At 40.3% G+C, this 27,395-nt stretch overlaps 1 long non-coding RNA gene across 1 annotated transcript in view; it reads right to left on the bottom strand.

The window, feature by feature from the left end:
* The window catches only part of LOC122562730, a 124,678-nt gene extending 112,403 nt beyond the window's left edge, over window positions 1-12,275 (bottom strand). The window contains exon 1 of the long non-coding RNA XR_006315398.1: window positions 12,222-12,275. This is a non-coding gene — a long non-coding RNA (uncharacterized LOC122562730). The remainder of the gene's footprint in view (window positions 1-12,221) is intronic.
* Between the last annotated feature and the right edge of the window lie 15,120 nt (window positions 12,276-27,395).

Here is a 27,395-nt window from a genome sequence, read left to right as displayed (position 1 = left end):
CCTGAGTCCTGGCTGCCAGGACATACTGCTGGTGAGTAATTGGATGTGAATTCTCAAGCAGTTTTGGAACCAAAGGGCCTAAATTTGGCTTTTCCAACATAAATCCCACTTCCAATGGAAAAGCCAATAAACAGGAACAACAGGTGCGTGCAAAACAGAAAAGCAGTGACTGAAGTAACCTTGAGGTATGTAAACTCATAAATAAAACCTGACTATATCCATAGTAGGAGAAAGTGAGGACTGCAGATGCTGGAGATCAGAGCTGAAAATGTGTTGCTGGAAAAGCGCAGCAGGTCAGGCAACATCCAAGGAGCAGGAGAATCGATGTTTCGGGCATGAGCCCTGAAGGACGCTCTAGCAAGTACCTACATAATTGTTTGAAAAGATGGGAACTCCAAATTGATGGCCACCTCCAGTGTGCTGATGAATGTACAAGCAATAGCTGGAATCTAAAAGAGTTATACCAGAGCTATTTGGATGGTGGTCATTATATTCTTTCACTCCACATCTCAGCTTTGATTGACTGTTGTGGCTGTAAGAAAAGCTGAAAGAAAAAAGCAAATCAGCGTAAGTAATGTTAAAGGAATTCCTTCTTGTTAGGACTTTGGGAATGTAATCTTTGGAATTAAAGAAGCTAGATTTGCAGAGTGTTAAACTAAAAATATCTGGCAATTTCTGATTTGATTGGCTTCAGGCCATCCTTGAAAGATGCTACCTGTAATTAAGTGGCTTGAATTTTGCAGTGGCACAGCTCTCTCTGTGGTGTTGTTTTCCACTTTCCTAATGCTGCCAAGTCAAGAAGATGCTTTGACAAGTAACAGCAGTAATGTCAGCAAATACATAGGAAAACATATTGAAGCATTCACACAGATCGAACTGAGAACTTAAAAAGCACTTGAAATTCTTTACATTTCAATTTGCAAATACAAAATAAATGTATGATAATAAGTTTGAAGCTAATCTAAACATACATAGACTTTCTTTAAGAATTTATGGTTTACAATATATGTGATAAAATTTATTTATCAGTATGAAGTGACTTGACATTTTAAAATATAAACATTTTTTTCCCCTGGGACATTATTACCATTGCAGTGAAAATTGGATTTTCAATATTTAACTTGCATAATTTGAGTTTAATAACTGAATTTAAAGTTAAAATGATTTTAAAAAGAACATTACTGAGCTAAAATAGCAACTGGGATCTGCTGAAATGTCAAGGAAACTCACATGAAACATACAAAATTGTATTCATTGGAAGTACCATTTTAATCATTTGGTCCTGAAACCCAGTGAGGTATCGAGAAATTTGCATCCCTTGTTTTACTTACACTTGCATAACAACTTCACATTGTGAAAACAGGTTGTCTACAATTATTCATCTTGAATGAAACAATGATAAAAATACCAAGAGTCTGGAAAAGAACAATACGTTAATAGCAACCTTAGACCAAAAAAGGAGATAGAAAGCAAAGTGGGCTGAAAGCAACATGGGCACTGAAAGATGGGAACGTGATAGCCAAATGGTATTATCACCAGACTGTTAATCCAGATCACATAATGTTCCAGGGACATGGATTCAAATTCCACCATGGCCGATGGTGAATTTGAATTCAGTTAAAAAATCTGGAATTAAAAGTCTAATAGTCGATTATTGGGAAAAACCCATCTGGTTCCCTAACATCCTTCAGGGAAGGAAACTGCCATCCTTACTTGGTCTGGCCTACCTGTGACTCCAGACCCACAGCTGTGTGGTGGACTCTTAACTGCCCTCTGGGCAACTCAGGATGGGCGTTTAAATGCTGGCCTAGCTAGTAATGCCCTCATCCTGTCAATGAATTTTAAAAAGGCCTTTGCATTGGTGAGACCAATTGTAGGCTCGCTCACTGCCCGTTTGTCATTTTAACAAAATGTCTTGTTATGATTATATTGTTTCCATTCTTGGCCTGCTACAGTGTCCCAGTGAAGCTCAGTGCAAGCATAAGGAATCAAGCATCTCATTTTTTTCCACTTTGTCACTTTACAGCCTTCAGGACTCAATGTTGAGTTCAACAATGTCAAAGCATGAGCTCTGACATTAATTCTGATTCCAATATGCTCCCACTCCATGCCCCCAACCCTGACCCAATATCTTGTTACAGAGTTGTGTTTTGGAAGAGAATCAGCATTATGTAGGCTCTTAACATTTCATTCACATATGATGATCCTTGCAAAGTACTCACCCTGTTCTTGGTCGATGTGCAAACGCTGATTATTTTGGAAACGCTGGTACGAACTGTGATGCTTTTCCTTTGCTTTCTTTGTCATCTTCATCCTGTCAACCGTGAGACTTGTACTGGGTCCATTGCATTCAACATTTGACATGGAAAGCTTTATGTGTGAACATAAAGCTATAGTCTGATGTATGTTGTCAGTAACACAGAGAATTAAGCCTTTGACGGCTTATCAAGCTGCTCCTGTGGTGTCTGAAACCCTGTCCTTGTGCCATGTGGAGTTGTAAAGGCTCTTCCTCCATAGCCCATCAATGGTCATCTCCTTGCATTGTGTAAGACATTGGATTGATTTACTTTATGTTGACATTGATCTCCATTCATCAATGGGTAAAGGCACAATGTCTCAATTGCTCGTCCTCAACAACCGCTGCAATGCAGTTGTTAAAACCGGATAGCTCAATCCCCCCCTTCTCCTGAACATTAATATGCAATATATTTTGAACAGCAGATTGTATTTTTGCCCCTCAAGTATCATTGTTTTAATTTTTAACTACCCTTATTGTGAAAGGTGACTGTATGAGGAGAGCATCTTTAGAATACAGTTGTTTGCATGTGTGACGCATTATTGGACATCAATGCAAAGTAGTTGAGGTGTGCTAACATGTTAGGTTTTGTAGTTTCATTTTCCACAGGCTCTTTGGAGTGTGGATTTGGCCTGTCTAAGCACATGGAAATAGATCCATGCTATTTCCCTTTAGCACTGCCAATTTCATTTTTCTCCATTCAGAAATGAGCATTAAAGAGCGCAACAATTGAGATTAGAGTCAAAGAGTAGTTCAGCACAGAAACAGACCCTTCAGTCCAACTCTTCCATGCTGATCAGATATCCTAAATTAATCTAGTCCCATGTGCCAGCAAATGGCCCATATCGCTCTAAACCCTTCTTATTCATATACCCATCCAGATGCCTTTTAAATGTTGTAATTGTACCAGCCTCCACCACTGCCTCTGGCAGCTCATTCCATACACACACCACCCTCTATGTGAAAATGTTGCCCCTTAGGTCCCTTTTAAATCTTTCCCCTTTCACCCTAAACCTATGCCCTCTCATTCTAGACTCCCCGACCCCACGGAAAAGACTTAGTCTATTTACCCTATCCATGCCCCTCATAATTTTGTAAACCTCGATAAGTTCACCCATCAGCCTCTGAAGCTCCAGGGAAAACAGCCCCAGCTTGTTCAGCCTCTCCCTATAGCTCAAATCCTCCAACCCTGGCAACATCCTTGTAAATCTTTTCTGAACCCTTTCAAGTTTCACAACATCTTTCCCATAGGAGGGAGACCAGAATTGCACGCGATTCTCCAAGAGTGGCCGAACCAATGTCCAGTACAGCCACAACATGACCTTACAACTGCTATACTCAATGCACTGACCAATAAAGGCAAGTATACAGTGCTTCTCAAAAGGGTAGAAGATACATCTTGTTGGATTACGCTCCCACCTTTTTCAGTTTTACTACCCAAGAGGTGCTGAATCTGTATTTACTTTTATTGTCCCTGTCTGCACTAAAGAACCCTCTTTCCACTTCTTCTTTAAAACACTATTGTGTGTGCATGTTTGATATCACAATTCCTTATTTTTCTTGGGTTTAATAGATAATAAAACCCCACTCTCTCTCACTCAAGGAAACCTTGGAATTAACTGTCTCACATTTTTGGAGAAAGTGAGGACTGCAGATGCTGGAGATCAATGCACTATAAAGAAAGTAAGATATTGGCAGTGAGCAGTGGAGCGAATGTTAAAAAGAGGGGAGCTGATATTAACAATATTGAAATGTTTCTTCAGTGATTGACAGCAATTTTGAGAGTTGAATATCATGGAAATTCAGCCTGTGTTCCTCTATGGGGCGTGTTGTGTAAATTCTATGCTATTAAAAATGCAGTACCACATCGTCCAACATGGTGCGACTTTTACCATGGTTTAGATTAGATAAGTAGTATCCTCCTCAGTTTGTGAGATAGAAGTCTAGGAATTTCTACAGTACACTCTTTGGAGGAGCACAGCCTCATCAGCGTCATCTTTTGAGTTTCTATGGGATTTTTGATGTGTCCAAACACCCAAAGTTGTGATCAGTTTCAGTGCAGTGTTGACACAATGAATGCTGACAGTTTTGCCACAGTAAAATCCAAACCATTAACTTTATCTGATGACTGAAAACATTGTGAACAGTCTGTGTGGTGTTTGAAGGACACAAGCTTGATTGAATAAATAGGTTTCTCTCCATTTTATGTTTCCTGTTGGGTCTTTAAGTTGCCGCTGATGGTAAATTTCCTGATAATGCCACTCTGGCACAGAGCTTAGCCTGCTAAGCAGTCATATCAGGGACAACCTGCACAGCTCTTGATTCATCATCTATTAATATGATAGATGGACTATTGTGCGCTGCAGTTTCCCAGCATATGCTGCCAGAAGTACACAGTGGGGAAATGTAAACTCCAGATTAAATTTAGAAATTAATAGTTTTCCAATTAAGTGAATATTGAAGCCATATTATGGAAAGACTCCAAATTAAGTTTAAAGATAGGGAAAATATGGCTGTACCCGTGCCTTGGAAGGATTGGTAATGCTGGAGGATGCATCGAGGGCAGCCATTATAGTGAGTGCACTTAGAAGTGGTAGCTACCTTAGTAGAATTTTCCGTTAAAGTTATGGAAAAGGTCAGGGTGAATTGCTGAAATCCCTGTTCCCTTCCCACCTAATTGTAATGAGTAAATTTTTGAGAGGAAGATCTATGTGTGGGCTGTTCCTAACTCCTGAATGTATGGATGATTAGAATCACAAGCAGCAGGCTTTTCATGCTTTTAAACAAGGAAAATTGTTTACAGAGTCATGGGGTCATAGAAATGTACAGCACAGAAACAGGCCCTTTGGTCCAACCCGTCTATGCCGACCAGATATCCCAATCCAATCTAATCCCACTCGGCCCATATCCCTCCAATTTCTTCTTATTCATATACCCATCCAGATGCCTTTTAAATGTTGCAATAGTACCAGCCTCCACCACTTCCTCTGGCAGCTCATGCCAATCACTCACTATCATCTGCGTGAAAATGTTGCCCCTTAGGTCTCTTTTATATCTTTCCCCTCTCACCTGAGTCTATGCCATCTAGTTCTGGACTCCCCCACCCCAGGGAAAAGACTTTGTCTATTTATCTTATCCACACGCCTCATGATTTTGGCAGCTATAAGGTCACCCCTCAGCCTCCAACACTTCAGGGAAAACAGTCCTAGCCTATTCAGTCTCTCCTTGTAATTCAAATCCTCCAACCCAGACAACATCCTTGTAAATTTTTTCTGAATCCTTTCAAGTTTCACAACATCTTTCCGATAGGAAGGAGACCAGAATTGCACGCAATATTCCAACAGTGGCCTAACCAATGTCCTGTACAGCCGTAACATGACCTCCCAACTCCTGTACTCAATACTCTGACCAATAAAGGAAAGCATACCAAACGCCTTCTTCACGATCCTATCTACCTGCAACTCCACTTTCAAGGAGCTATGAACCTGCACTCCAAGGTCTCTTTGTTCAGCAACACTTCCTAGGACAACATGACCTCCCAACTCCTATACTCAATACTCTGACCAATAAGGGCAAGCATACCAAATGTCTTCTTCACTACCCTGTCTACCTGCGACTCTACTTCCAAGGAACTATGACACTGCATTCCAAGGTCTCTTTGTTCAACAACACTTCCAAGTTAAGTATTCATCTCAGAATCCCACTATGGTTCCCATTCATGCAATCGCATACACAAGCAGTCTCACAAGCAATTGGAAGGTTTAGTGCATTCTTATAAGCTTGAAAAAAAAACTGGTTCAAAATTCACTTAGTTGTCATGTGTAGTGAATAAGAACATTGATGGAAAGTATTCTTCACATCTGTAGCGCAGCGTAGCTGAGTTCAACAGCCAATGTCATGTGCAGAAATTGTTTGCAGAATTTGTTTGAAGTAATTGTCTGCCTGCAGGTTACAAATTTTCATTACCAGTGGATTGATTTGCTGTTTAATGGACATGGAATGGAACAGACCTGGAGATCCTACAATGCTGCAGCCTTCAGACCTTTCTCAGACTTCTTCTGTGTCTCCCCTTGCTGCTTAAATAAGTACACTTTATTTAAAGACTCAAAAGATTCAAACAAATGTGAATGCTTCACCATGTGACATCCAACAACTGTGAATTAGGGTCATAGAGATGTGCAGCACAGACACAGACCCTTCAGTCCGATTCATCCATGCTGACCAGATATCCTGAATTAATCTAGTCTCATTTGCCAGCACTTGGCCCATATCTCTCTAAACCCTTCCTATTCATGTACTCATCCAGATATCTTCTAAAAGTTGTAATTGTACCAGCCTTCACCACTTCCTCTGGCAGTTCATTCCACACATGCACCACCCTCCGTGTGAAAATGTTGCTCCTTAGGTCCCTTTTATATCTTTCCCCTCTCACCTTAAAGCCATGCCCTGTAGTTTTGGACTCTCCTACCCTGGGGAAAAGACCTTAACTATTTACCCTTGTTACGACATGGGGTAAACTCTTCTGCTTAATTTAAACCAACGACACAGAAAAGATTTATTCCATGCAGTAATCTGTGAAAATTGAGAGGCCAAGAACTATTTAAAGTAAAAATTAACAACTTTATTTCTTAGAGTAAAACAGAGACTAATTAACTCACAACTATTTACAACTCCTTCCTCTAACCTATCTTATACTTTCCCTTCCAGAAAACACCGATAAAACACCTGATTAAAATTCACTGAAAAATTCAAATTTCAAAACCAGCTGTTGAATTTTCTCTTTGCAGATTTGCTCTCCAGGTCAGTGTCATTGTTTTTCTCTGTGCAAATTCCTTCTCTAGATGGGTTCCTCTCACACAGTTCTGACTTATTAGTCCACATCTGTCGGTCTTGTGGCTGTTCTCCTCCCAACAGTTCAATTTTTCCCAGTCTTATACCCCAAAGCATCGGATTGTTTCCTTGGTTTTTAATATTGTCAATATACTAAATTCATAGTTGATTGGACATTGGTATTTTGGGGTATAATTTTATCCGATTGGCCGAATTTGAATTTATTTTTGTCTCCAGGCAACCAGCTGCACTAACTCCTGGGCCATATGCTACATTGTATCTTGTTGAGAACACTTTGTGCTGTCAGGTACTTATGTAGCTTTTAACTTTCTTAAAGGTACAGTACACCTACAGTACACCATAACATCCTATCTGTGCCCTTCATGATTTTATAAACCTCTATAAGGCTACCCCCAATCTCCAATGTTTCAGCAAAAATAACCACAGTCTATTCAGCCTCTCCCTAAAAAAACCTCCAACTGGGGCAAATCATTGGAAATCTTTTCTGAATCCTTTAAACTTTAACAATATCCTTCCTATAGCAAGGAGACCAAAATAGAATGCAGTATTCCAAAAGAGGAATTCTTTACGAAATATTGTGGTTTTCTTTGATTAATATACCACAATCTGTTTATTGTTGCTAGATTACTGTCTCATTGATTAAAGACATTTACTTTGATGAGTGAACAATATTCTTTCAATGCACCCATTCAATTCAGGAATGACTACTAATGGTCTTTCAGGAAATGTGTAATTGATACCTTTTAGTCTCAGACATACTTTTTGCTGTTCTTTGGACATAGACTGTAGGCTGTATCTAATGTTTTTTCTGGCTCAGTTTGGGTTGCTTTTTAGAGGGCTATGAGGCCTTGAGTTTTTTCGCCATATCTTACCAAACTTGCCTCATTAATTACCTACCATTGTCTTATCTCATCTTGTGTCCTATCTCGCCATTTGATGTTCTCAGACAACTTGCCACCAAGCCGGTATCTTCTCAAACACCAGCATTCCCTCACACAGGCGCTGCCTTCAAAAGCCTGTTGTGCACCTGGACAAACACTGGCAATCTAAGCTGATGTTACATCGTGGAGAGATTTAAATTGGAAAAACCAATTGAGGTGTTGATTTATTTAAACCAGCTTAGTGATTCCGTATCAGACATCAGGAGGTTTATTTTAATGAGCACATTTGTAGTTGAGCCAGCCCCTGTACCTGTGTGATTTTGTTTTCTATAAGTATTTTTATAAAATCTAAGTACCATTGTAAGGGTTAAAATGGGAACCACAAAAAGAAGGCAGTGAGATTAACTCAGTAATACCATTAGGTGAACAGGATTCATTCAATGAGGTCGTTGTGAACAGGATTCATCTTGAAAAAGCATGGAAAAATTGGGAATCATCCACATTTGTTGCAAAGAGTAGGAATCATTAATTGCAAAATCATGGGAAAAGCTTCCAGTACAGCATTAAACAGTATCAGCATTGCAAAACTGCAGACATAAAGGCCTTTGAGGAAGATTTAGCAGTAGAAATAATATCAGGAAGATTTAATTTCAGATATACCAGATAAAACATAGAATTTGTTATCTTGGAGAAAACAATTCTTAAGATACAGAATAGCTTCTAAATTTGATACAATATTAGAAGTTGAGCAAGTTAATATACTTATATATAAAATTGGGTGTATGGCTGATGACCTCATAATTCATCAGTGTTGTCAAAGAAGCAACTGCAACTTTTGATGACGTTTCTGAAAGCCTTTGACAATTACTTTAATCGAAGAACAAAGAAACTTCTTAAAAGAGCAAGGCACAATAGAAACAATGAAATCCACGGGTAATTTAGTTAATGATTGCTACAGATTAGTGGGAAGATCATTTTGTTCAAAAAGCACACAACCTGTAGGCAGTCGGTCCATGTGACACTTTATACATTCCTACTTTGGAAATAGAACCTGTTTGATTCAAGGTTGGAATACAGACAGACTCTAACTTAGCACCTTTAGTGCATTGGCTGAACTGAGATGTCACCTTTTTTTCAGAACCTTAAGTTATGTCAGGAATGTGACTTGGAAGAAGTTCTGGGATTTATATATTAATGAATCGAAACCTACAACCCATTCTAACTGATTAAAGACTTAACAGCATCTAAGTTTGTTCAATACATCACATCCATTGTATGACACTTTGATCTTTTACTATAAATTCTGTGTTCTATGATCCTGTCCAACTAGCTACCTGACAAAGGTACACAAGCAGGAGGCTAGGAGAACACAGCAAGCCAGGCAGCATCAGGGGTTGGAGAAGTCGACGTTTCAGGCGTAACCCTTTTTCTGGATTGGGGGTGGGTGTAGGGGGAGCTGCAGATAAAAGGTGTGTGGGGGCAGGCTGGTGAAGTGGGGATAGGTGAAGACAGTTAGAAGGTACAACCTGGTTGGTTGATGGGAGGAATGAATCTGGTAGGTGGCTGAGAGGAATGTAAGGGAGGAGGAGGGGATGGGAAGGGAGTTGTGGGATGGAAAGAGAGGTAATTTGAAATTGGGGATCTCAATGTTGAGTCTTCCGGGCTTTAACAGTGCTCAAAAAGCTTGTACTTCCAATTAAACCTGTTGGACTATAACCTGGTGTTGTTTGATTTTTAACTTTGTCCACCCCAGTCCAACACTGGCACCTCCACATCACAGTCTGAAGGTGTGTTACGTATTAATGTTGAAGCCACTATAAAGTAGGGATATACAAAGACTCAGGATATAGAGATCATGATCAAAAATGAATTGTTAAATTAAGAGATCCAGGGTACTGCAAAAAAAGTATATTGTCTTTGGGAATAGACAGAGTAGACAGTCAGAGACTTTTTCCCCGGGTACAACAGAGTGTTACAAGGGGACATAAATTTAAGGTGAAGGGTTGAAGGTATAGGGGGGATGTCAGGGGTAGGTTCTTTACCCAGAGAGTGGTGGGGGCATGGAATGCGCTGCCTGTGGGAGTGGCAGAGTCAGAATCATTGGTGACCTTTAAGCGGCAATTGGATAGGTACATGGATAGGTGCTTAAGCTAGGAGAAATGTTCGGCACAACATCGTGGGCCGAAGGGCCTGTTCTGTGCTGCATTGTTCTATGTTCTAAGTTCTATTGTCTCTCTTTAAAACAACTTAGACAACTCTGACCAGAATATTATGAATGAATTTGCCCAAGTGTCCCACAATACTAAAGCAGGCAAATGAATATGAACACAAGCTGATAGCAAAGCAAAATAGTCCCACTTTATTCGAAACACAATTACTAAATGTTCTCTCTCTCTCAGACTCTTAATAGTTTGAAACAACAGCCAATCATTTAGATGGTATGCTACTGTCAGGCTCTCCTTTGTTTAGTTGATAAGTTGTTGGGTTTTGTTTGTCCAATATAGCTGTTGCCTTTTACGTTCTGTTAATATCATTAGTAACTGTCTGCTGTGTTTGCACTGTGCCTGGTGTGGGGTTTTGTGATTTCAGTGTTTTTTACTTGACCAATGTACCCAGCATCCCTTGCTGTTTGGCCAAGTTAGCAATCTGTCTGTGTTTTAATGCCAGGAGACTGCTACAAACAAGTCCTGATTAAGGGCTTTTGCCCAAAATGTCGGTTTTCCGGCTGTTAGATGCTGCTTGACCTGCTGTGCTTTTCCAGCACCACTCTAATCTTGACTCATATCTCAGGCATCTGCAGCACCCACTTCTACCCTGCTACAAGCAAGTGGCTATTTCAGCAGGATCTTTTCATCCTTCTTGAAGGGAATTCTTCAGATTAGATGTTCCCCAAATATTATAATGAAGAAACTGCACATTTCCATTCAAAAGTATTCTCTGCAAAGAAAATCCAAAAGTAAAAGATCATTTGGTGTAGAGGGATTCACAGACCTCACACCGTCAATAACAGAATCAAAGTCTACATTATTTAATCCAGATTTACAAATCTTCCAATTCCAAAGATAACAGATTATGGGAGCATAAGGAACCTTCCAATGTGCCTGCATTTGTAAAGCCGGGGTCTATGGGGAAAGATTTAACCATTTAACCCTCTCAAATGTTTTCCGAATTCAAACTACTTCCCTTAAACACTCCATAGCTAAATCATAACCAAAGCCATTGTTTTTAAATTTCTTATCATTCTGCATTCTTTTGTGCAGATATCACCATCCTGATAATCTTTTTTATTTGCTAGGATGTCCTTGGCTGTTACTGTTTTCAGATATCCCTGGCTATCACCTGAATTTGTTGTTGTAACAATTTAGGTTGTGCAAGAGAACTGAAGCTTTCCTCCTCCTTCAATATTAATGTTAAAATTCAGTGACAGCTTGGGCTCGCTCAATGTTGCACATTCCTCTGCTTTTCCTGCCAAGTTACCTATTAACAATGAGACAACTGGACTACATTTCTTTCTAGGAGAGCAGTCACACACTGGAATCTCAATTTAAGTTGAACTTTGAGCCTCCAATTTCCACTGTGCTTGAGCTAGAGCCAGAATCAATCTAATTGCATGAGTTGATAGGAGATCAACATTTTTCTGCAGCTTTTCATTCTCAATCACTCACTTCCCAAAGAAAAAGATGGGAAAAATAATAAAAATCATAGAATCCCCACAGTGTGGAAGTAGGCCATTGGATCAAACGACCCACCGAAAAACATCCCACCCAGACACCATCCCCCTCCCCCTGCCCACTTATCTCTGTAACACTGCATTTCCCGTGACTAACCCACCTCGCCTGCACACTATGAACAATTTAGCATGGCCAATCCACCTCACCTGCACATCTTTGACTATGCGAGGAAACTGGGTCTTAGCTCTTTACATCAATTGTACACCCTGGGTTCAGCTAATTTCTGACGAAATGGGAGTACTCACAACAAGGCCTTTTAATTTCAATGGTGTGACTGAAGTGCAAGGAGACTGTAAAAATGGGAGCAACTATGATTTGATAAAATTTTATGGTATAGTAAGATCATATTACTAGGTCATCTATCCCATTCAAAATCGGGTGTATTCCAAGACACATTACAACGACAATAACATAGACCACATATCACAGTAAAGACAAAACATGGTGGTGCTGTCCACTGACCTTGAGAAAAGCTGAGCACACAGAATCAGTAATCCCTGCAGTGTGGGATTCCTCTTTCCTGATGTTTGGTGTCAAGTCAAAGCATATCCAACTGTCCAACAGTACAAATGTCATCAAGTTTAAATATTCACATAGACAGTAAATCCTTCAATTTAATTCAATTATGTAAAAATAGTTAAATAAATGATCGGCATTTACACAGTTAAAATAGTTAATAGTTAAATAGTTTTCAGTTACTAGTGGTGTACTGCAAGGACCTGTTTTAGGGCCACTGCTGTATGTCATTTTTATAAATGACCTGGATGAGGGTGTAAAAGGATGAGTAAGTAAATTTGCGGATGAGGTTGGTGGAGTTGTGGATAGTGCCAAAGGATGTTGTAGGTTACAGAAGGACATAGGTAAGCTGCAGACCTAGGCTGAGAGGTGGCAAATGGAGTTTAATGTGGAAAAGTGTGAGGTGATTCACTTGGAAGGAGTAACAGGAATGCAGAGTACTGGGCTAATGGTAAGATTCTTGGTAGAGTAGATCTCGGTGTCCATGCACATAGATCCCTCAAAGTTGCCACCCAGGTTGTTACGGTTGTTAAGAAGACATACGATATGTTATCTTTTGTTGGTAGAGTGATTGAGTTTCGGAGCTATGAGGTCATGCTGCAGCTGTACAAAACTCTGCTGTGGCCACACTTGGAGTATTGAGTGCAGTTCTGGTCACCACATTATAGGAAGGGTGTGGAAGCTTTGGAAAGGGTTCAGAGGAGATTTAATAGGATGTCACCTGGTATGGAGGAAAGGCTGAGGGACGTGAGGCTGTTTTCATTTTAGAGAAGAAGGTTGAGAGGTGACTTAATTGAGATACATAAGATAATCAGAGGGTTAGATTGGTTGGACAGTGAGAGCCTTTTTCCTCAGATGGTGATGGCTAGCACAAGAGGACATAGCTTTAAATTGAGGGGTGATAGGTATAGGACAGATGTCAGAGATAGTTTCTTTACTCAGAGAGTAGTAGGGGTGTGGAATAGTCTGCTTGCAACAGTAGTAGACTCGCCAACTTTAAGGGCATTTAAGTAGTCATTGGATAGACATATGGATGAAAATGGAATATTGTAGGTTACATGGACTTCAGATTAGTTTCACAGATTGGCGCAACATCGAGGGCTGAAGGGCCTGTACTATGATGTAATGTTCTGTGTTCTAAAAATCACAAACACCTGATGTTGTGTGATTTTTAATTTTGTCCATCCCAGTCCAACACCGGTACCTCCACATCACAATTAAGATAGAAACAGAAATATCATAACTTCCTTTTAAAAAAGAATTCCTTTAAAAAGTGATGTATTTAATAATTATGAAGAAATGTGACAGTCCATGAATTAGTTTTCAGGAACAGTGAGGTTATTTATAAGGAAGTATGATCTCAGTGTGCCATCAATAGCATAGTAACACCTCATTCAACAAGATGCATCGTCTTTTTGAGGGCTTTTACAATGAGACCAATAGATTATTAGGGCAACATTTCATCAGTTCAGTGATCTTTAATTGATGGCAGTCTGAGGATGACTTGATACTAAGAGCTGGCATAGGTCTTGTGGTGTAATAGTTGTGTCCATACCTCTGGGTCAGCAGGTCCAGATTGAAATCCACCTGTCCCCAGAGGAGTATCATAATTTGTCTGAACAGGTTGATTAAAAATAATTTCAGATTTATTGACAGCATTTGACATCTGTTTTGTTATCATTACAACTGTAAAGTCCAAGACAGTGTTTGAATCACTACTGGTAGCATTTTCAATACTTATTTGAATCTGACAATGATCGAGCAATTCTGTTGAAGTTTCAGTTTTGAAACTTCTAACTCCTCTGGTCCTGTATACAAGAGGAAGAGACTTGCTTCAGTCAAAGTATGCAATGAAACAGCTTTTGCTTCCATCGGGTATATTTTGACAAACATTCAAAAATACTGGGATTGTTTGAAAACCATAAAGCCTTAAAGAATTTTTTGCCAATTATTTTCTCGACAATAGTTATGCCCCACTTGAAGGTTTATGTTTCTACATTGTTTCTTCAATACCTTAGGTACTATGTTTATTGCTGCCACAAGTCTGAACCTTGTCACTTTTGCCAGCAGACGAAATATCCATCACAACCACTGGTATTGCCATTTCCTGCATTAGGGAATGAATGATAGTGGTATCAAAGTCTGCCTTAAGAATCACCTAGAATCATATCCTCACATTTCAGCTACATTCATAAAGTGATTTTTGCCATTAGACACAAATGCTTAAGTCTTTGTGACAAGAACTAAGAGCATTTTGGGAACAGATAGACCTAGATCTAGCAAGACAGATCCCCTTTGATCAATGACCCTTATCTGTCCAACTCCAAGTCATTGTCCTCAAACCCCCCTCTCTCCATAAACCTATCTAAGTATCTGATCAACTACTTATACTGTCACCTACAATTACCTTTCCTAGTATTTTCCTCTATAAGTCTATTATCCTTTGAATGCAAACATCGTCGCCTGTCTTCTCTCTTTGTGCTTAACATTCTGGTTTTTAAGTTGTGTCATTGGCAACTGTGTCTGCCTTGATATATTTATAAATTGATATCATTACTTATCTAAAAGCACTGACAGCCAACACAGTACACTTTGACCTTTGCTTTCAGACCATATTGTTCCTGGCTGTTGCAGGAGGTTAGCCAGCTGCAATATAAGCCAAAATGCTTAACAATTAACGTCCCATCTAAAAGGATGATTCTGTGTATGCTTTAGGCACATCATCTTCTCATCGTTTTCAGTGAGTCAGGCTGCATTATAAGCTGGGATCAATTACTGGACAGTCACAATAGAATATATCACATGGTATCTCAGGGCAAGAACGTCAGATGCTTTCAAACTGCTTCCTCCTACCCCTGAGATACATCAAAGCTTTTATCCCGCATGCATACAAAAGAAAAGCTAAATTGTTTTTATTGCCATTAGCATAGCATAAAAAGTAGAAAGCATTACACACAGCCCAGGATATACTCAGCATTACTCTCAGTGCTGCGTGATGAATACTTTGACTGCTTCCACATTGTTTATGGGCGTCCGGATGATATTGACTAGTATATCAACTCTCGAACCACTGAGAAGTTAATATATGCACAATGACTACAAAAGAAACTTTATAATGGCTATTTTCTCAATATGAATTTGGATGGACTCATATTAGCAGGTCCCAAGATGCTTTGTAACTAATGGAGCTACTATTCGCCAGCAGTCAATATGAATTGATCAAACTCTTATTTGCCGAGTAATCATTCAAAGTTTATTCTGGTGTCAATATTTATAGTTCAAAAATCAATTATGCATAATCATTAAAGTAAACTTTAGAAAGCTAATCATTTGGATATGGTTTCATAAATGAGTGCTACTGATAGCTTTAACCTTTTTTGTCTGAAAGAATTCCTCAATAAACCTTGACTGATTGCAATAGCTAATTGAACTTGTACAAATTAAAGGAATTACCATAATTAACATATTCAACATTATAACCTTTCAGTTTTATTTTCCTATTTCACCATCTTTCAAGCACAGTTCTTAGCTGCAGAACAGTTCCGAAATCCACAAAAGTTTGCTTCAAGATTGACTGCCAGAAAGCTATGTTAGGTTCCAATACAAAATGTCTTTGAATTTGCACATCAATCTTTCTTTCAGTGCTGTCAGGGAACTGGCTAAATCTACCTGACAGAGCGAGTGGATCTGAATATCAGCCAAGCCTAGAAACTTAAATTTATAACCTGGAAAAAAGCTGTATATCCCTGTATCTGTCTCTACTCACTATTGGGTTCAACCTTATATTCTTGACTTGTTTTAATTGCAAGCTATTTCTATCACATAGTATATACTTAAAAGTTTTTTTCAACAAATGAGCAATCAGTTCTGGTCACTATGATATTTTATTAATAACTGCAACTCTACAACATATGCTTTCATGATTGGATGTAAGTACATGCAAAGTGACAGGGCTAGCAAGTGACTTGTCTCCTTGGCAGACAACTGATTCAAAAATGGGAGTTTAGTATACAGAGGTTAAACGACCAAGTCATGAGGTTCTATGAGTTCTGTTGATTTTGTTTTGTAGTTGATTAGATATTGTGTGATTGAACTTAATTGTGGTCTAATGTTTTGTTATTAAAATGTGAAATAATATTTACATGACACAGGTATCATTTTAGCTGTCTACAACTCAAATGCTAAAAGGATAATTAAGCAAAATTAGAAATTATGGTTGTCAAGATGATATTAAAATTAAAAGGGAGATATTATGATAAATGAATTCAAGAAAATGCAGTTTTGTTCCATTGCATTGTAGCGAGGTCAAAGCTCAAAATGTGTCAATCCATTACTAAAGGTTTTGGTTTTGCTGTGAAAAATCTGCAGTAGAATAAAACTTTGAAGGGAAATAAAACCAGTGATTTAAATATTGAACAATTAAACTGTTTGAACAAGGATAAAAGTCTGGATTGGAACTTTGAAACATTTGTGGGTGGGATCCAAATGTGGAAGTCCACCCCATGCCGCTGCAGCAAGTGTAATCGTTCGTGTCGCTGTGTCCATGCCTGAAGATGCTGGGAAACATGGTGCTGCAAAGATGAGGTGTACTCCTCCTGGAGGACTGCCAGAGGAGACTGTGCGACCATACCCCTGCCAGCATGGTTTGCGGTCACCATCCAGGTCAGTGCTATCTCCAGGGTGCGAATACCAGCGGGGCAGTAAGAAGGTCAATGGCCTACTCTGCTCGGCAGGGTAAACACCGCACTCTTCTCTCTACCACCTCATACTCATTCTATCTCTGCTCCTGCACCCTACTCACTCTAAGGCTCATGCATCCCCACTCTGACTAGTGCCTGCAATATCTTCCTTCACCAGCTTTCCCTTTTCTCCACCTTCTGCACAGACCCCTGCATGTCCTCTATGGTGCCCCCTTAGTCCTTTGCTTCATCTGCCCACTCTTTCTCCATATGCACTAGCAGCGATTGACAGGCCACTCATTGTTACATCATTCATTTCACACCATTTTTTTCCCATGATGGAGAAGGCAGTCTGCAATAGGGCAGAGAGTGAGGGGTTGGGTGGATGTCCAACATCTGTATCTCAATCTCAATGAAGAAAGAATCCTGAACCTCGCAGGAGAAGATCAAAACCGCTCCTGAGGGGATGGCGTGACAGCCCAGCCCCAATAAGCGAATAAGTACCATTCTGCAAGCCACTGCCGCTCTCCCATCGATCCTACTTTCACTTTCATTCACGTCACATGGTTTCAATCCACTCACTGCAACATCTTTTCTCTTCTTCTCGCTCGCTGTCTTCTGCCTTGTAGGTACCACAATTGTTCCCAGGATGTCTGCGCAGAAACAGCAGGCTGTACAAGACCCGAGAGGAAGTGAGACTGCCTCCTGCTAACCTCACCATGGCATATAGATTCATACAATGCAGAGATGGCCCATCAAGTCTACACTGACACAACTACCACTAAAAGTGTACTAATTCCAATTTCCAGCACTTGTCCTATATCCTTGAATGTAATGATATTTGAAATACTCATCCAAATATTTTTCCAATGGTTTACGGTTTTTGGTCTCCATTACCTTCCCAGTCAGTCCATTCCAGATTCCCACCAACTGGTGAGTGGAAAAGTGTTTTTTTTTTCCCAAAACCCCTCTGAATCTCCTGCCCCTTGCCTGAAAAATATGCCCTTTACTGATTGACCTGTGAACCAAAGGGAATAGCTGCTCTCTATTCACTCTGTTCAAACCCCTCATAACCTTATAAACCTCAATCATGTTCCCCCGTTCAGTCTTCAAAGCTCTAAAGAAAACAATCCAAGCCTATCTAGTTTCTCCTTGTAACTCACTTTCGCCATCCCAGGCTACATCCTGATGAACCTCCTCTGTGTACCCGCTTTATTGCAATCATATCCTTCCTGACAACTCAGTGAGGAACCTTAGTCAGAGAGATTGTACGTACGCAATCTGGTGAGCACCTCATAGCAACAGTTCCTCAACTGAAGATTTTGATCCATTATGAGGGTGTCGCTGCCTAGGCCAGCATTGATTGCCCATCACAGAGGGCAGTTAACAGACAATGACATTACTGTGGATCTGGAGTCACCTTAGGCAGCATCCAGGGAACAGGAGAATCGACGTTTCGGACATAAGCCCTTCTTCAGGAAGGTTTTGCTGTGAAAAATCTGCAGTAGAATAAAACTTTGAAGGGAAATAAAACCAGTGATTTAAATATTGAACAATTAAACTGTTTGAACAAGGATAAAAGTCTGCATTGGAACTTTGAAACATTTGTGGGTGGGATCCAAATATGGAAGTCCACCCCATGCCGCTGCAGCAAGTGTAATCGTTCGTGTCACTGTGTCAATGCCTGAAGATGCTGGGAAACATGGTGCTGCAAAGATGAGGTGTACTCCTCCTGGAGGACTGCCAGAGGAGACTGTGCGACCATACCCCTGCCAGCATGGTTTGCGGTCACCATCCAGGTCAGTGCTATCTCCAGGGTGCGAATACCAGCGGGGCAGTAAGAAGGTCAATGGCCTACTCTGCTCGGCAGGGTAAACACCGCACTCTTCTCTCTACCACCTCATACTCATTCTATCTCTGCTCCTGCACCCTACTCACTCTAAGGCTCATGCATCCCCACTCTGACTAGTGCCTGCAATATCTTCCTTCACCAGCTTTCCCTTTTCTCCACCTTCTGCACAGACCCCTGCATGTCCTCTATGGTGCCCCCTTAGTCCTTTGCTTCATCTGCCCACTCCTTCTCCATATGCACTAGCAGCGATTGACAGGCCACTCGTTGTTACATCATTCATTTCACACCATTTTTTTCCCATGATGGAGAAGGCAGTCTGCAATAGGGCAGAGAGTGAGGAAGGACTTATGCCCGAAACGTCGATTCTCCTGTTCCCTGGATGCTGCCTGACCTGCTGCGCTTTTCCAGCAACACATTTCCAGCTCTGATCTCCAGCATCTGCAGACCTCACTTTCTCCTGGAGTCACATTAGTCCAGATCAAGTAAGCATGGCAGTTTCCTTTCCAAAAGAGTATTAGTTAATCAGATAGGGTTTTCCAACAATCAACAATCGTTTTATGGTCATCGTTAGACTGTCAATTCTAGATTGTTATTGAATTCAAAGTCCACCATCTGCTGTGATGTGTTTCGAATCCTCGTTCCCAGAACATTATCTGGGTCTCTGGATTAACAGTCCAGTGAAATGGCCCAAGCCACGGGCATTTGAAGGACTGCCAGAGATCAGCCACCTGCTCAGCCCCAAGAGGATGACCTATGGTTTCAGCTTTGGGAGAGACAGACACAGGCAGGCCCCTCAGCAGCAACCACTCAGTACACTGTAGGGATGACTGAGCCCTCCATCTCAGCCTGACCCCCTCTGACCCTTGGGAGCTGAGGCTGAGGAGGGTCAACTTGCCTCTGAACCACCTAGACAGAAAAGCACCTAGACAGAAAATCCTCCAGGGACTGGGCTCCAAATCAAAGCATACTCCCTCCATTCCAGCTGCAGGACCAGGGAATGTATTGCAACAAAATGGGCAAAACCGTATATGGGCACTTTGATGGTACAGAAGAAGGTTATATTGTAAGTGGAAGTATGTACATAAATGTTGATGACTTTAACTTTCAAGAATCTATATTTGAGTCCCTCGGTGTAGACTCCCAATACACTTCTAAACTTTTTTTTAATGAGAGCCAGCAGCAGTTCATGGCCCACATTAGATTCAATGGAATGAGATTTCTGTTACCATCTGCAAGCAGGGGGAGCAATGTATACACATAGTATCAGCCTTTGTCTTCTTGGTTCAACATTCTGAATATTTGGCTTCTTCTTAGGCAAAGGTATGTTCAGATTAGATTCTCTACAGTGTGGAAACAGGCCATTTGGCCCAGCAAGTCCACACCGACCCTCCGAAGTCTAAACCACCCAGACCCATTTCCCTCTGACTAATGCACCTAACACTATGGGCAATTTAGCATGGCCAATCCACCTGCACAACTTTGGACTGTGGGAGGCCCCAGAGCACCCAGAGGAAACCCACGCAGACACGGAGAGAATGTGCAAATTCCACACAGACAGTCACCCGGATCCCTGGCGCGGTGAGGCAGCAGTGCTAATCACTGAGCCGCCATGCCACTGTAGCTGCACTGGCAGTGCCAGAGAGGTGCCATGTACAGAAAGGATCAAATCTGTAGGATGAAAAGAGATAGGTAGCCCACATGCCTATGTGTGAGAACTTCCATGGGTCTTTGACCTATGTTGATCCCATTTAAAAGCTCTACATATAAGTGTTGGTTCAAACCCCTTCCTTACAGGTTGAGTCACTTACCCTGCCCACTCAGCGTGGCCATTTTCTTTCAATTGTGTGCTTTTAAGTTCCAACAGGACGGCAGGTGACAGCGGGCTCTCTGTTACTGGTAGCTTCTGCTCTCAGACTGACTGTATTGGTCTGCTCACAGATATCAGCATCCCCTTCTTTGTAGCCCATCCTGTCAACCCCACAGAATTCATACTTCCATAAGTGTCCTGTCTGCATTTGCCTACATCCAGTGACTGTCCCCAGCCCAGACCCTGGCATGTGAGGTGACCATGCCTGGTGTGGTCATTCACTGCTCTCTCACGCCACCACTGCACTCCTCCCCGCCCCTCCCCACTGAAAGCCATGGATGGTCCCCTCCCAAATTACATCCTTCCCAGCCATGCTTTATCAGAATCAGCCCCTTCACCACTGTACTGCAGCCTTACTCAGAAGCTGCAGCTGCTAGTCTTGAAGGCTAAACTGCTGAAAATCAGGGTCACAGCAAAGGCAGCAAGTGCCTCCCTCACTTCCCCCTTTAATTTCTGACCATAGACCCACCGTCTTGTGAGGCCTAACCAGACAGTGTGGGCAAGACATGGCCAGACCCCTGATTGATGCCTATACATCTCCCCGAATGCTATAGAGCCAATTGTCTGACCATGACCCACCCTCCTATTTGGATGGCTGATCATATCCACTGTCCTTGACAGGTATGAGAGGTTGGAGTCAAGAGTGTCGTGCTGGAAAAGCACAGCAGGTCAGGCAGCATCCGAGGAGCAGGAGAATCAATGTTTTGGGCAAGAGCCATTCATCAGGAATGAGGCTGCCCTTGACTTCCTGTGCCAGGCCCCCTTAACTGACAGCAGCCACCATAGATTTTATTGAGGACTGCTCCATTAAGAGTCAGATACATGACTGCTTGCTTGCTCCACATGCCACGTATTTGCCCTGTTCACTACTGCCACATGAGAATAATATACAGCACAATATCTATCCCCGAGACTGGGTACTGCCCAGCAGCAAGGCAACCTGCCTATTTTTCTGAATGTGTAATTGATACATGAAGGTAAGGCAAGGATGTTGTGAACAAGCAAGTAAGCTGTAAATTAATGAGTGCCACAAGAGCGAGCTAATAGCCTAGTCCAGTTTGCAAGTTGGGTCCCTGTCCCTGTGAGAAACGTTTCGCTTTTCACTGCAAGTGTGTGCTTCCATAGTGCATAGTAGAACTACTAGCATCATCATAATGGACAGGCTGCTCTCAGAAGCTAAGGTCCAGATGCCAAGAGGAGGAGTGATTGTGACTTATGGTCGAGGATTGTGCCTTGTAATGTTGTTGGCCAGTGTCCAATTGGAGGATGTTTGGAGCACGCGATGAGCTAGACCCATCAGGTAGATGGTTTGGTTTCCATGTGGAGTTATCCCAACATCCAGCTTGTTTGGTGAGTTTGGGAAGATGTGAGTTTGAACTTCACGGAGGCAACCGATGGCTTTAAAATGGTGTTGAATAATCATTCTTGAGAGTTAATCAGCATCTCACTGCTGCCTGGTGAGTGTTTTCCCATGCTACTTGTGAAAAGCAGAAAAGATGCATCAAGTTGAACTTTGCATCAAGATGGGCCTTTACTGCACTCATCACTGGATTCTGCCACACCTCTTGCTGTAGTAATCTCTCAGACCCCAAAAGATTCCAACTTATCTTCTCAGATTTATAATCTACATTGATTTTGCATCTAAAGTGAAAGCAAAGAATTGCAGATGCTGGAACTCTGAAACAAAAACAAAAAGTGCAGGAGGAACTCAGCAGATCTGGCAACATTTGTAGAGAGAAAAACAGAGTTAATGTTTTGAGTCCAATAACCCCTCATAAGAACAGAAAATAGCTGAGGGTGGGGGTGGTGGTAGTGGTGTGCAATGGGGAGTGAACAGAGCACTTGGAGATGGTGCTCAGAGAGAGAAAAAGAGAGAAGAGATAAACAAACAAAGACATTGCTGATAACAAGCAGAGAGAGAGAGAGAGAGACAGATAAATGCCGACCAGGTGCGAACAGGAAGCATAATTGGTGGAAAATGGGTTGACAGTACAAGTGATCCATACAAATCAGGACCTAGGGATGGGGTGGGTGTAGGTAACAAACATGGAGAATGGTGTTCATGTTCTGAGGTTGTTAACTCAATATTGAATCCTGAAAGCTGTAAGGGACTCAGGCAGAAGATGAGATATTTTTCCTCCAGCTTTCGTTTAGACTCACTGGAGCACTGCAGTAGGCCTGAGACTGAAGTTGGAACACTGTGATGCTTTAAGTTGGCAGGAAACTGAAAGCTCTGGGTCATTTTTACGGATAAAGTGGAGGTAATGAGCAAAACAGTCAGCCAGCCTATATTTTGTCTCCCCAGTGTAGAAGAGGCCATGTAGTCTTCCCTCCACCAGGAAGATGAAACACAAACTGGCTGTAGTATTTTAAACCATGATTCCCCTGGCATTAGGCTCTCCAACCTTTAGCAACCGTTTCTCTCTGTCTGCCCTATGTGCTAAATAATAGCTTATAAATTCGTCTACGTCATCCCTTAAACTTCTAAGTTCCAGGGAACACAACCTTTGTGTGCTCATGTGAGGTAATTTCTGAAAGAACTTCATAGAGACTAACTTAAGCTTATTCCTCTATTTCCATGCAGGACAATCAGTGGCAAGACTCTAGCACAGCTCCATCACAATGTCTTTTACTCTCGCCCAGGTTTTGACTTATTCTTGAAGGCCATTCATAAATACGTTTCATCGAGGCAGTATTAAAAAAAAATGAATGTAGCCCAAGGAAGGAGATATTAGGAAAAATGACAAACAATCTTTGCAGTCCAATGATCTAATGTTCATGTTATTAGATTGTCATTATTCTTAAAGTTCTCATCAGAGTACACATTCAACTTGGCACAAAACTATACATAAATAAAGCCAAATGAGTAGAAAATGTGGACAAATACATTACAATTTATTACTATATAACTTTTAGGTCAATTTCATCCATGAACTAATTCATTGCCCATTCTTGCTGGACTTAGTCAAAAAGTTCATTAACTTTGGACTATTTTGGACAAATGCTACATAGCAAAAATGAAGAGTTAAGATTGAAAGTAGTTCAACAAAAGGCAAGTCAAAAGGAACCACTGAAGCTTTTATTTGCTTTTGCACCTGGAGGCTTGGCTGAGACTTCTTCAGAGAGGGGTGAGCAGATAAAAAAGTTTTTCATTAAACTACTGTAGATGTCTTTTGGGATAACAAAGTCCATTTCCCTTTTGCTACAGCTCCTTTATCTCTGCATTTCTGTCAGGATTTTTTTGTTTCTCCCCACCTCTCCATTCCATTTCTTTCCAGTATTCTTGATTTTCTTCATTTCCTTGTACCAATATTTATGCTTCTATTGTTCTAGTGCCAAGACTGAAGTAATTTGAAGTTGCAGAATTCCCTTCACCTACAAGTATTTGTTGAATCCTAAAGAACATTTTCAGACTAAGCTATTTGAAAATAGGCCCTTTGATGATTAAGGGGGTGTTAGTGTGACAACTTGCATTTATTTACTTAGCTTTCACACATCAGGGGTGATGTTCCATCTCCATACCCTGTTTTTGAGAATTATAAAGCTGTGTGGAGGGGTTGAATTTCAAGTGGGATCCTCTTATGTGTGATTTCCCCTGATTACTGGATTGAACACCAGAAATATCTAGGTTTCAGGGGGCGTGGGTGGGTGGGAGGGCACCTGAAATAAGTATCTTGACAATATAATGTAGGGTGTACCACCAGTTTAATGCCCTATTCCAATTTCATCAGCCATTCAGCGGAGCATGTATGAAACAAACATTGCTCATGTTTCCATGGCCAACAGGGACAGCCGACCTTAAAGGGACCAGTGCATACCATCTACACAAATAAAAGGAACATTATTTTTATATATTTTTATACATTATTATATTTTTGCTTGTATGGAACTAGGAGAAGCAGGTATGCCCAACCAGCAAGCTCTACCGGGATAATTGCCTTTTACACCTCAATAGCGGATCAGCTCCGAGGTGTATTTTCCAGGGGCCTTGATATCTAACCCTTTGAGCACATGCTCCAATCATTCATTCACTTCAAGCCGGTTTCTGTCACAAGTACAATTTTTTGACCATTGCCTCAAATCACACATATATTTGTGTATTATGTTAAAACTATGCTTCTGAAATTTGCGTGACTTTACTTCGGGAAATGTTGTCCCATTTAATCAAAAGAAACTACAGAATAAATGAAGAAAGCTGCCACATTGAGGTCAGCAGGATTTTAAGTCTAACATAATTTGATTATGTTTTCTAAAGTTCAAGTGACTAATAGAACATGAGAATTATTTTTAAGCTTGGACTAGGTAAACATCAGGGATTGGATTATTGCCCTTTGCAAAGCATTGAGTTGGAGTGTTCTTTACTCATGGACAAATAGATGCATACTTATTCCCTTCATGTATGCCAAACATGTTTAGATTAGTGTTGATTATAGTTCTCTAGCTGAAGTATTTTGAATAAGTTCCATCAGACTGGAAAGAGCTTACCAGAGCTTTATTCTAGTATATGAAAATATTTACTTTATAGAATTTGTTAACGAAAAATCATCTGGAATCCAAACTCACTAGTCAAAACTCTATAGTGAAAAGGTTCTGTGTTGTAGAAAAATACAGGTAATTTCATAATTTAGCGTAGTATGAATTTAAAATAGAAATGGCTAATATCATTTTTGATTTTTATACATAGAAAAGATGTCTATTTATAAATTAACACATGAATGTAATTCAGTTATCTGGTATATTAATGTAGAAACTCACTGCTTTTAACTACCATATCATTTATGAAGGATAGTTAAATTGTAATGAAATCCAAAATTATCATTTCTGTGTAACTGCTCATAACATATTTGTGGCTGAATTTTCTTCATCTCTTTCCATCTCCTTCTTCAATAAGCCTGCCACTTTGTCTAAGCTTTCAGCCACCTGCCTTTGTTTCAATGTCAAAGTTTGATGATTACAGGCCAATGAATTGCTTCAGGTTGACTCACTTTGTTTAAGACACAACATAAATGCAAGTTGTTGTTTTTGCATGGTGAACACTGAAAAGTCCTTTGATAATTAGGTTAGAGTAAGATGCTTCCTTGATTTAGTGAGTTGAACCAGAAAATTGTGTCGAGTTTGCATAACTGCAAGTGTGTTTATCCACCCTCTCATAACTGTTATTTCTGATTCTACCTTCTTGTTCTCTTTGATATTTTTGTGGCCTGTTGCAACTCTTTTCTACAAATAGATTAGCACCATGAAAATACATTCCTTCTTGGGCAGAAATTCATTGCAGATATTTATCATTATGATATTTGTCATTGCCATGGATTTTTTTTCAGTGGGAAATTAAATGACAGAATCCTTTATAAAATTCCCAGTTGACAAAGAGCTAATGTAACTTTTAAAACAGTTCCAGTCTGATGGAACTTATGTGCCAGTGATGCCGGAAAGGTATATCAAGTGGATTAGTAAATCAAAAATAACATTATATTCTATCAATTATTTCAATATTATTTTGTATTGTCCAATTTTAGAAATGGAACTATACTTTAAAATCGCATTTTGCTATTAGATTATTTTGGCCATTTATGACGCAGATTAAAATTTAAGAAAAGTCCTTTAATTGATTTGTTTTAAAAAAACATGTTACATTGTGATTGAAAAGAACAGAACTACAAAATTCTGTTACTTCCAGACAATTTCCGTTGGGCATGCTCTTAACCTGAACATCAGAAATGTGTGTTTTGTTCACTGTTAACACAACGTGATTCACTAGTGAATTACGATAGTATAAAGTACTGTAAAGCCCAAATCCCTATTCTGAGTAATCTTATGATCTGATGATTTAGATATCACATTGAATTATTTAAATAAATCATGCAAATTTAAGTTTTGAAATACAGACAGAAATTGCTGCAAAGCTCAGCAGGTCCTGTAGCCTCTATGCAGAGAAATCAGAGTTAACGTTTCAGGTCCAGTGACCCTTCCTCAGCTCAGATACTGCCCGACCTGCTAAACGTTACCTGCAATTAATGTTTTTGTTTCTGATTTACAGCATCCGCAGTTCTTTCATTTTTTATTTTGAATTTAAGTTTTGTTCCTCTGACTAAGCAGAGCTGAGAATTGAATATGGTTTGAGTAATTGACTTCCCATAACAAAACTAAATGCAGATGGCAGATTGATGCATGCTGGTTATATGACGATTAATTTTTAGAACGTTGTTCAAATTCTACACTTGGAAATTAAGACTGTTTTTAAAAATTATCAGTACAGCCCCTTGTAGCCCATGCCCCATTAAATTATATCTGGTCACATCTTCGTTCCATTTATCTATTTGTTTTCGTAACCTTTATAATTCCTTTTCCTAAAAAAAATCATCTTGTCTCAGTGTAGAAACTTTCAGCTGATTTAGTGCCATGGATTCTTAACGCAGGCAGATGGCATGGTTGACAATTCTAAGTTTCTGCTACCCAGAGAACTACACAGCATTCTTCTTATAGTTGATTAATTGTAAGAAATAAATACCTTTTGTGCCAATGTAAACTGAAGGGGAACATTCATCAATAAAACTGTTGAAACAAAATTTCTGTTTGAGTAATTTATTTGTGTTGACAAATGCATTGCAGGGAATAGTTGACCAATCTGCAACAGCTTGTCAATTGTGAATCACCATATTAGGAGGTACACTGCAAATAAATGGTTGATGTTTGGTTTAGAAGTCATTTCTAATTATTTTCAA

The sequence above is a fragment of the Chiloscyllium plagiosum genome, chromosome 25, assembly GCF_004010195.1.
Source record: "Chiloscyllium plagiosum isolate BGI_BamShark_2017 chromosome 25, ASM401019v2, whole genome shotgun sequence".
NCBI classification, from domain to species: Eukaryota; Metazoa; Chordata; class Chondrichthyes; order Orectolobiformes; family Hemiscylliidae; genus Chiloscyllium; species Chiloscyllium plagiosum.
This window is presented reverse-complemented; position numbering and strand designations above follow the sequence as displayed.